The sequence below is a fragment of the Solanum dulcamara genome, chromosome 3 (genome assembly GCF_947179165.1).
Source record: "Solanum dulcamara chromosome 3, daSolDulc1.2, whole genome shotgun sequence".
Lineage (NCBI taxonomy): Eukaryota > Viridiplantae > Streptophyta > Magnoliopsida > Solanales > Solanaceae > Solanum > Solanum dulcamara.
In genome coordinates, this window is record NC_077239.1 from 32,211,860 (window position 1) to 32,223,648 (window position 11,789).

An 11,789-nucleotide genomic window follows, 5' to 3' on the forward strand; every position below is an offset into this window, starting at 1 on the left:
TTTTATGAGTCGTAGAGTGGAATGGTAGACCCTATCTAGAATTAGAAAAATCTTGAAGTATTGGTACCCTTCAAGGAATGGCTTCTACAGCCCGTAGAAGTTTTTACAGACCATAGGAGAAGTTTGTAGAAGGGGTCCCCAAATGAATCATATTTTTACCACTATACTATATCCTCTACAATATGATTGACCAAATTGGACCATTCTTCCTTAAGTAACCTATCCTTAAAGCTCACTCCTATGAGTCCTGGTATGATCAGTTTAGAGGTCTATGACTCTTAGTGCTAGTTTATTGACCCAGTGTCATATTCCAGTAGCTACTGGAATGTGCACCTAATCCAATGAAAGAGTTATGCCACCCGTAAGGGGTTCTACGACCCATAGAAGGCCATAGGACCCAAAACTCAAGAGACCCCAGTATTCTATAAATTAAGACCTACAACTCATCTTAAGGTATGCGACCCATAGAAAGGGTCCATAGACCCAAAAGGTCAAAATCAATGAGCCCAAGTTTGGGTACTCAGTTCCTATGACTGGTCTTCTACAGCCTATGGAAAGTTCTATAGTCCGTAGAATGACCCATGGGTGACCCGATGTAACTTTCCATCTTTTCCAAATCAAAACCTTGATATTTAAGGACTAATTTAGGCCCCTCATCAGTACCTTATGTGATTTTTCTCTCATTAACACTTCGAATATTTTAGAACAAATATTAGAGAGGAGTAAAGCTAGGGTTCAAGCATTTCAATCAAGTTCTTTGAGTTTTGATTAGATCATTAATTGTCCATGTATGTAAGGCTATTTATAGAGTTGGAATGAGTTTTTTCACGTACCCTACATCTCAATTCTGTAAATAAAAAGTGCAAGATTGAATTAATTTCTGTTAAATTGAGTTCTTAAGTTAAATTTTGTTAAATTGAGTTCTTGAGTTAATTATGGAATCTATTATTGAGTTCTCTATGTATTTAATTCTATTGTGGTGATTCTCATGATTTGAGTTCTTAAATTTTTATTCATTTTACGTTCATATGAACCCTAGTGAGTATTTGCATTACTTAATTTTATGCAATAATTTAAGTTTAAAGAATGATTTAAAATTCATATCTTGATTGAGAAAGGATATTTAAGCATAATATATATCATTTGAGTTGAAGTCTTTCATTCACTAATTTTGAGCATGAACTTTATCGAGTCTAATAAGTTAGAGTTTATGCATTTATTTGAGGCTGAGTTGAGAATGAAACCAAATCTATGTTTTAAATGCATTTAGTTTAGAGTATAACTATTTCAGAGAGAAGGTAATGATTTGAGAAGAGTTTGAGTAAAACTGAGTAAAGTCCAATGAGACTAATGATATATTATTTTGAGTGTTTTCACCCACGTGAGTTCACGACCTTAATAATATATTTTGATATTAGTATTGAGCGCCAATTTGGGTAAGGGTTTACATAAATCAAACTCCATAAACTACATAGCCAGCATAGGATAGAATTGTATTATTGGTTTGGGCGACTCCTCACTTCAGTCCCTGATATAGACTTTTATTTGATCCATGAGATGAGTTTGCATCCCTTACCCTGGCTAGGTATTGGACATTGTGGCAATGACAAAAGTTTATTGTATTGCACGAGGCTCATTATGATGGTTGTTATCTAGAAAATCTCCCCAAAGAGTAATTATTATTTTTATACTTAGTTGCATTCATTATTTATATTTTATAAGACATTGTCTTATTCTTATATTTGCATGCTTTAATGAGTTCAATTAGTTCAGTATATATTCCATTGAGTTAGAGTATCTTTTGAGTATGTTTCCTTTCAGTTATTTTACATACCATACATTTTATGTACTAACTTCATTCAATAGTACATCATTTTATGATGCAGGTATAGGTGATAAAGATCTTCAACAGGCGCATCATTGAAGATCATATTCTTCCAGGTTTTACTGAGACCTCCTTGCATTCGTAGGAACTGTTTAGCCATTTAATTTAGTCATTATTTATTTTTCTTCTGATGTAGTTGTGGTCCTATCTAGGTACCTCTTCAGAGTCAGCTTAGAGGCTTCATAGACATAGATAGAGTTTTGATGTTCATTGAGTTTTTCATAGATGTTTTTTTTAAAAAAAACTTCTTTTACATATATAATTAAATTTTTAGGCTTATTTTGAGAAGTAATATTTACATTCATTTATTCCCATATAAGTTATAACTTCATCTAAGTTAAGTCTTCCATGGAGTTTTTATTTAGGACAAGGGTTCGCTTGGGAACCAACAATGGTTTATAAGTGTCGGCCACGCCTAGGGTGTAAACTCATAGTGTAACAGTTATGGTAAGGTGGCTTATGAGTTTGATTTACACTCTGAGTTGGAATAAGTCCATCCAATTTTCCATGTTTCCTTATTCAAAAAGCGTGTTGGAGATCCGACCACAGTTGAGCCATTGAAGAGTGTTGGCGTTAAAGAAAGTATCTTTATGAAGAGGTTCTTGTTGAGATTCTAGATCATCAAGTTTGAAAGTTGAGGAATAAAGAGGTTTCTTCAGTGAGAGTTCTTTGGAGGAATATGTTGGTTGAGAGTTCTACTTAGGAGGCCGAAGCCGATATGATGTAATGGTATCCTTATCTCTTTCCCTCAACTTTAGTTTCAGCTTAAGGTTTTAGTTTCTAGTGTTTACTCTTTCAGATTCATGAGTTTTAGCTATCCCATATTTTCATATGCATGCATGTTTATGAAATGAGTTTTTTAAGTCCATGTTTTAGCTTGGAGTCGATTACTCCTTGGTTTTATGCATTTTGATGTGATTTGTATTCATATTGGATTTTAGATATCTCCCTACTCTATTCATACTTGCTTGAGTCCCATCCAAGGATGAATGCGCCCAAAGGGGAGATATTTTAACACCTCAGAAGTTGGAAATTTGATTTGGAAAGAAATTACAGAAAATGTTCTGGTGCACTAGTTTTACAACCCCTTTGTATGGACCGTAGAAGGTCGTATGGGCTGTAATAACAAGTCAAGGGTTGATGGTTGAAAATTATGATTTTTGGTAAACCTCAGATGAGTTTTACACACTAATAGGATGGTCTATAGACTCTAGTACAAGTCATCGATGGTCATTGTAGATGAGATTCAAAGACTTGTGATTTCAGTACTTGAGTTCTTCAAAGGATCACTGTAGAAGGAAATACAATCCTATAACACCTCAAAAGTCAAAAGTAAAGTTGGAAGAAAGGTTGCAGAAATGTCACTAGTGCACTGGTTCCATGAGCATTTTGTACGGATCGTAGAAGGTTGTAGGGCCATAGGAATCAATCATGGAAGAAGAGTTTGAAACTTGGAAAATGTTTGGTCACTGATGCCTTAGATGATACCACCCATAGACTGTATAAGGTCCTATGTATTGTAGAAAGGTCTCATGGAAGGAGTCTTGAGAGTTGGAAGAAATTCAGAGTTCCAAGTGTTTTTGTACGAGTTCCCTATGGACCGTATAAGGTCCTTTGGTCCATAGGAGTGTCCACATATGGATATTCAAAGAGGATGATTTTAATAGTTGTACAAGAAGAGAGGTTATACGTTCCGTAAAGCTTTCTATGGACCATAAAAATGGGTCGTCAAAGGAAACTTTAGAAAGTTGGATCTTTAATACTATGGGTCTATCGATATGTCTGTACGAGTCGTATAAGTGTCTACGGGCCGTGGAAAGGTATCGTAGAACAAAAGTTCAGAAACTCAGAAACCTAGTGACTTCTACGAGTGGCCTCTACGGGCTATATAGGTTTCTATGGTCTGTAGAAGTTCCCATAGCCCGATCCATCAACTTAATTCTCTGGGATATTTTTGACATTTTTTATTCTTTTAACACCTAAGTTATATTTTTTGGGACTAATTTCCAAGAACTATAAATACCCAAACCCTCTAAATTTCTCTCATTCACCTAAAAGTCACTAAGGCTCTCAAGGAACTCTCCCAAGGTCTTCTTCTACAAGTCAAGCTAGGGTTTCAAGAACTGAAGTCTCCTTTTTAATTCCATATGTAAGGATCATCAAGATATATGGGAAATTCATCCATGGAATCCTTTCCGTCCAAGGAGTCCATAAGTGTTTTCAAATTCCTTTTATGATTTCTTCCTAAACCCTAGATTTTGATGATCTTGTATTGGGTTCAATTATTTATGATCTATTTCACTCAGATTGATCTTATTATGCATGAATTTATCTTAATTACATGTTTTGATGAAATTCACATGAACGCATGCATTATGCATATTTTATGATTATGAACTGCATATTTTATGATTATGGACTATATTTGAAGAATTATGCATGCATCATGAATTTATGAACTATGATTTTAAGGATGCTTCAGATGAAGTATGAACATGAATTTTATGAAACTAAGGTTTGCTTTAAATGGGAAGTAATCTCATCTGACTATTTTCCATAATTTAGCCACTTTTATTTAAGTGTGATTTTCTATGAAAAGCTTATCATGATCTATATATTTTTGATTAAGTATCTCTTATGAATTTTTTGGGTTGGGATCATGATATGTTTAAGGAGATATTCTTATGATTTCATGTATTTTATGAAGAACTTGATATTACTAGATTCTTACCTTTCTTCTCTAAGGCTATGATTTATTTAATTATGATATTCTTGTTGAGAGTTTACCAAATACCGAGTGGACTAGGAGAAATCACCTAGGTCTCATAACTATGTGCCACCATAGGATGTCCCAAGTTGGACAATCAAAGTGTAAGCTAGTGGATCCACAAATAGCTCATGTGAATGATTCTTACCTTGGCGAGTAGGACAATCTCTTTTTGGTGTGAGAGGTATTAAACCGGACACCATTCTATAGCTAACATGGTTTATGTCACTTAACGGTTTCTCTCACTATGTTATGATTTCAACTATTATTTACTTACGAGTTTTGCATTGACCATGTTTATGTTTCTAAAGATGTTTTAAAGAATGATACTATATTTTAGCTTGGTCATTGCACTATCATGTTTTATGCCATGCATTGTGTATTCTTCATACTCAGTACATTCTATAGTATTGACCGCATACTTCTTTTGCCTATATTATTTTATAAGATAGGTCATGAAGCTTCCACTCACGCTCGTGGTTAGTAGACAGTTCACTCAACATTATGATTTGGTGAGTCCTAATGTTCCGAGGATGTTCATATGACATTTTTATTCAGACAGTAGTTATTTTAGATTTTTGGTGAGCAAGGGCTTGTTCTATGCCCCATCTATATCATTAGAGGCTATTCCAAACTGGTATGGCTTACTTCTATTTTTCAAGTGGTATTCTCAGATCATTTTTATCTTGAGATTGCTATGATAAGATTTCTTTTAGGACTTATCTTCCACCTTTTGGTTACGTTGATTCTATGTTGTTTAAGTCATGTTTATCCTAAGAGGCTTATTTAGGGTAGTTTGGGATCCTATTTTTTGTGTCATGTCTATGGTCTAGCCTGGATCATGGCAGGTCTATATAAGTGGCTCATGGTTAGTGTCTTAGACTTGGAAAAAATTCCTAGACTTTTGATCTATGAAGAGGATTGTTGGGCCATGGAATGTTTGATGGGACATAGGCTCTGGCTCGTGGTTTGACATCAGAGAAATTAGTATCAATACTTGATTCCCCGACTGGAGAGGACGGTCTGTGGATCAATGTATGATCAATGATCCAATAGTTATTTTTTAGGGTTAGTGAACTAATTTTACACTTTAATTTTATCCCATTCCCTCTCATTCACTCAAAACCCCAAAAGCTCTCAAGTCTTCTTCTCCAAGGATTCTCTTAGGATAATTCTAGGGTTCTTCAAAGTTTCACGTCTTCTCTTACAATTCTAAATCTAGGAATCATCAAGGTATGTAGAAAATTCATCAATGGATACATTTTTATCCATTGAGTCCAAAGAAACCTCAAATTCTCCTTATGATTTCATCCAAAAATGTAGGGTTTCAATGATTTTATTATGGATTCAATTGATTACTACTTTATTCATTTCTATTGATCTTATTATGGATGATTTGATCATAATTACATGTTTTTAAATAATTTTCACATGAACGCATACTATATGAATATGTTGATTTTGAAATCAAGTTTTAAAGATTATGCATGAATTATGAATTGAAGAAACTATGTTTTAAGGATGCTTTCAAATAAAGTGTAAACACAGTTTTATGAAACTAGGTTGCTTCCAATTGAAGTATTCTCATTATGAAAGATTATTATGATTTAGCCACTTTCGATTGAAATGTGATTTTCCTATGAAAAATTATCATGATTTAGATGATTTTGATTAAGTATCTCTTATGCATTGATTATGTTATGAATCATGATATTTTGAAAGGAGCTATTCTTATGATTTTTGAGTCTTATGATTAACTTGGTATTACTAGATTCTTACCCTTTCAAAGAATATGAATATGTTATGTATTTTTATTGAGATTATTACCTAGCACCGAGCTGGACTAGTGGCGATTAATCAGGTTCCAGAACTACAAGTCTCCGTAGGATGTCCTGATTGGATAAGACTAACTAGTGGATCCACATAATATTATGATTATGGTCTTTACCTTGGCAAGTACGACACTCTTTTTTTGGTATGGAAGTAGTATACTGAATTGCATGTTATAGCTCACATAATTTGTGTCGATTGATAGTATCTCTCACTTATGGTATAATTATGATTCTTTTATGAATATTGCATTGACCATGTATTATGTTTTAACAAGATTATATCATTTTTTAGCATGGTTATTGCAATATCATCTTTTCATATCCATCATGTATTATATCATGTTATTCATGCATGTTCTCCATACTCAATATATTCCGTAGTACTGACTGCATACGTTTTCCTATATTTTCTCATAATATAGGTTTTGACTCACATCCTTCAGGAAGCGGTTAGTATTGAATGCTATCAGCTTGCCTATTGATTAGTGAGTCCTCGTGCTTTGAGGACATGAATCACATGACTTTCATTCAGACTTTACCTTCAGTTATACTTTCGATTTAGTTAGGGACATGTTTTAGCATCTCATTTATGATAGAGGCTTATGGTAAGACATAGTATTTCAGCTTATGGTCTTTGATTCTCATATTCTCTTTATATTGAGATTACCATATGAGACTTATAATACACTTTTTGATTCATTTTATTATTTTCATTATCTTAGTGTCATGCTTATGTCAAGTGGCTTATTTAGGATATTTTGAGATCCTATTTTTCATGTCACACCTAGGGAGTTGTTTGGGTCATGACAACACTAGATGCCCTACATACTACAATTTCACAATTTTGGAAGAATTTTTTTTTTCTTTTTCAACACTTCTTTTCTATCTTTCTTTTTTCTAGGCTTCACTTCATTTAACACATTTTCCTCTTTTGTTTGGATTACATTTCTCAATATACAACCCACTATGTGATTAGAATTGTAAGACCCCGGAATTTACAAAGTCAAAATGGATAGAAAAATATTGCAGAAGTTTACTAGTGCATGTTTGTACAAGACCATCTATATAAGGTCCTACAGACAATAGGAAGTAGTCATAGGTTGTGCCTGAGGAATTAAAGAAAATGACTAAGTGTGAAATTGACCTACGAGTTAAACCTACGGACTGTATAAGGTCCTATAATTAGTAGAGAGGAGTCGTAGGAAGGATCTTGAGGTTGTGGAAATTCACTAAGCATGGGGTCAGATGACGAGGGGGTCCTATGGAAAGTTCTATGATCTGTAGGAATGACCTGTAGGACAACTTCAGAGACTTAGAATTTATGTCTGATTTGATGAACCATTTGATGACTCATAGAGTTTTACACGACCCGTAGACAAAGTTGTAAGGTCAATGTGCAATTTCTAGTAGCAAATGTTTTTATGCACAAATTCTACGAATGAGTCCTATAGGATTTGAGATGTGATTTCATTTTTTAGGGCATGGGTTCTACGAAATGTATTGATGAGCCATCAAAGGATCTACGACTCATAGGTCTCAATCATAGGTCACTCTGACAGTTGTAAGTCAGAGGTATTTTCAAATTTCCCCACTCATTTAACCCTTAAACTACATTGTTTTAGACCTATAACTAATCCTATAGCCATTTTTACCCTAAAAGAATGTCTTATTCCCTCTCATTCACTCAAAACACTCAAATTCTCTCAACTCATCTTCTCTAGTTCGCTCTTAGGCTCAAGAAAGAAAATCTAGGGTTTCCATGTTTCAAGTAATTCAATCTCCATTGGCTTTAGGGCCTTGATTATCTAAGTATTTGAGAATTCACTAATGGATTCCTTTCATTCATTGGGTCCCAAAAGAATCTCAACTTTTAAGTTCAATTTCACCCAATCCAATGAGAGTTTCATGTCAATTCTTTATGGGTCCTCTGCATTTTGATTAAGTTGATGTTATTCTAATTTATTATGCATGCATTTACTACGATATATGATTTTCAATTGATTTCATATGGACCCATGTATTTTATCTATGATTTTCAATTATGAACTATGAATTATGATTATGAACCTAATGAAGGATTACGAATATTTTATGAAAGTGATGAATTATGTTTCAAGGATGTTTTCAAGTATGCATCAATGAATTATAAAATATTTTCTCACAATATGAATGAAATCATAATTTAGATGCTTAGAAAGGTAAGTGTTTATATGAATTATGTAATGAATAGTGATTTAAAAGGAGCTACTCTTATATGATTTTATGATGTGGATTTGTATATGATTATTGTCTTTCCTAATGTTAGATTGATAATTGATTTTTATTTATTCCATTAGGATTTTTCTTAGCACCGAGAAGTCTTGAGGTGAAAGCTTGGTAAGGAAGTCTCTAGTAGTAACCTCTAGTCCCAAACTACAAGCCCCCGTAGGTTGTCTTAAATGACTTAGCTAGTGGATCTACAAATAGCTCATGATGATAATGAAATGAAGTCTACTTTGGCAAGTAGCCTCTCTTTTTTTGGTGTTGGAGTTACACCAGACTCTATGTTATGGCTCACATCATTTTATTGTCGGTTACGATCCATAACCCATAAAATGACTATGTTTTTCTTACAAGCTTTTGGATGATGTATTTTTATGACGCATTGATCTTATCTCATAATTTTATGATTTACTTCACGCCTTTCAAGGATTTTGGTCATATATCTCATATTCATGTTTATTATTACATTTTATTCACGTTATGCATATTTCTCACACACTTAGTACATTCCATGTATTAATACATAATTTTGCCTATATTATTTCATAATATAAGTCACGACGCTTCTGCCCATTCTCATGGTTAGCACAGGTCCTACATCAGAGTTTTCTATTTTGGTGAGCCCTCATGATTTCAAGGCGTTACCACCATGTCATTTCTGTATGTTTAGACTCTTTCATTTTTATGATTTGGGTGAGCTAGGGCTTATCCTAAGCCTCCGTCTATACTAGTAGAGGCATTGTTAGACTAGACGAGTATGTTTTTATTTATTTTAACTATGATGTTTGATATTTCACCTTTATCGAGGTTTCTATGTTTGAGACTATAATTTGCATTTAATATTTTCTTTCAATTTCATGTTACATATGTCGTGTTATGTTTGCTAAGAGACTTGGTTAGAGTTCCTCGGGGATTCTAATCACCGTGTCATATCTACGGTCTTGCTTGGTTCATGACAAACTTGGTATCAGAGCATAAGGTTTAAGTGTCCAAGGGTGTTTGACATGCTGTGTTGAGTAGAATCTTGTTCATGGTTGTAAAATGCGCAACATCTATTAATATGAGGCTATGAGGTATTTAGGAAACTTCACTTCTTTTATCATTCTTACGTCGTGAGATAGAGTTGAACATTTTAAGTTTTTCTTCTAACTCTTGTTCTTTGCGATTATAGAATCATGCCTCCATAAAGAGCTTACGAGAAAAGGAATGCTAATGTGAACATTGATGCGGATCAACAAGATCCACGAGCTTATAATGATCCCTTGGCTGAGTAAGTCTCTCATTCATAGTTTAGAGAGGCTTTCCAAGTGCTTGCCTAAGCTATGGTGGCATAATCCAACCATAAGATGGTTTCTCCCATGAACCCAAATGTGGGTATGGTGACTACTAGTTTGTGTGACTTCACAAGGATGAACCCTCCAGAGTTTCATGGTTCAAAGGTGGTCGAGGATCCACAAGAGTTCATAGAGGGTATCAAAAAGATCATTAACATCATAGGAGTGAGTTCGGTGTAAAAAGTAGACTTAAACGCATATCAATTAAAAGTTATTGACCAAATTTTATTTGATCAAGGGAACGGTGAAAGAGCAAGGGATGTGTGTCCCTTAGATTAGAAGGAGTTGAAATATGCATTTCTAGACTATTTCTTTTACCTTGAGTTAAGGGAGGCCAAAATCCAAGAGTTCATCAATCTTAAGAAAGGTAACATAAGTGTGAGGGAAGATGCCTTGAAGTTTACTAAATTGTCAAAATATGCTCCGTTCATGATTACCGACTCTAGAGCTTGTATGAGTAAGTTTGTCTCAGGTGTTTCGGACCTAGTGGTCAAAGATTGTAGAGCCTCTAAGTTGATCAAGGAGATGGACATTTTAAGTTTGATGACACATTCCGAGCAAATTAAGGAGGAATAGCTCAAGCAGAAGGCTAGGGAGTCAAAGAGGGCAAAGACCGATTGTCACGACCCAAGCCTAGGACCTAGACGTGATATGATAAATGAGTAACCCGAAAGTACCTCAAACAAGCCTCTTAGCATTCTTTTAGCCTTTCATAGGTATTGACAATAAATAAACATGTAGAAATCATAATAGTAAATCTTCAACTTACATATGTCCAACAATACCTTTAACTTTTAGAATTAATGGAGCTAAGACAATTCCCTATCTTATCCTCAATCATAATAGAAAGAAATTCCATAGTAAGTGTCTAAAGATCTCAACATATCATAAGCTAAAAAGATAAAAGAATATTATTCCCGAAACATGGGAACTCACCAAAAGTAGTCTTCAAATGAAATCTCAACTAACCACGTGGAGGAGAATGAGGAGGAGCACTGATACCTACATGGTGATATCATGTAGGCAAAAGAGTATGCGTTAGTACTTTGAATGTACTAAGTATGTACTCATGCATGAACATTGAGGAAACATTAAAAAAATTATGTAATATGAAACATAATTTAATGCATGCATAATCAGTCATATAGATATCCTTTAAGACATCCATTTTGTGGGAAGATGACAATAACCGATATTTAAAACCATGCAAGCTATTACATAGAATCCAACATAACCCCCTACATTGGCCAGGAGACTACTTGTCGGGTAGAACTCTGTCAACTTCATTCATTTCTTTAACTTTAACTTTAAGGGCTATTTGTGGATCCATTAGCCTAATGCCTACAAGGGGTCCTATGTTGACACATAGTTAATGAGACAAAGAGTTGCTACTAGAATTCTCTTATCGAATCACATCTCAATACCCCATTCGGTGCTAAGTCAATCCAACGGAATAGTTTAATACTTCAAAACATTCATAGTATATAGTTTGAGAGTTCCGATAGGCGAGAGGTGTGAAGCCAGATCGTACTAAAGACAATAAAAAAATTTGGAAAATGATAGATTTCCAAAAAATAGACATACCTAGTGTTGTTTCATAAATGAGATCTGATAAGGGTGATATGTATGTAGTTGTACCCAATGGATGTGATATAGTAGTAAATAAAGTGGATTGAGAATCATAAGATTTCAGTTTCAGTTTTAATAAA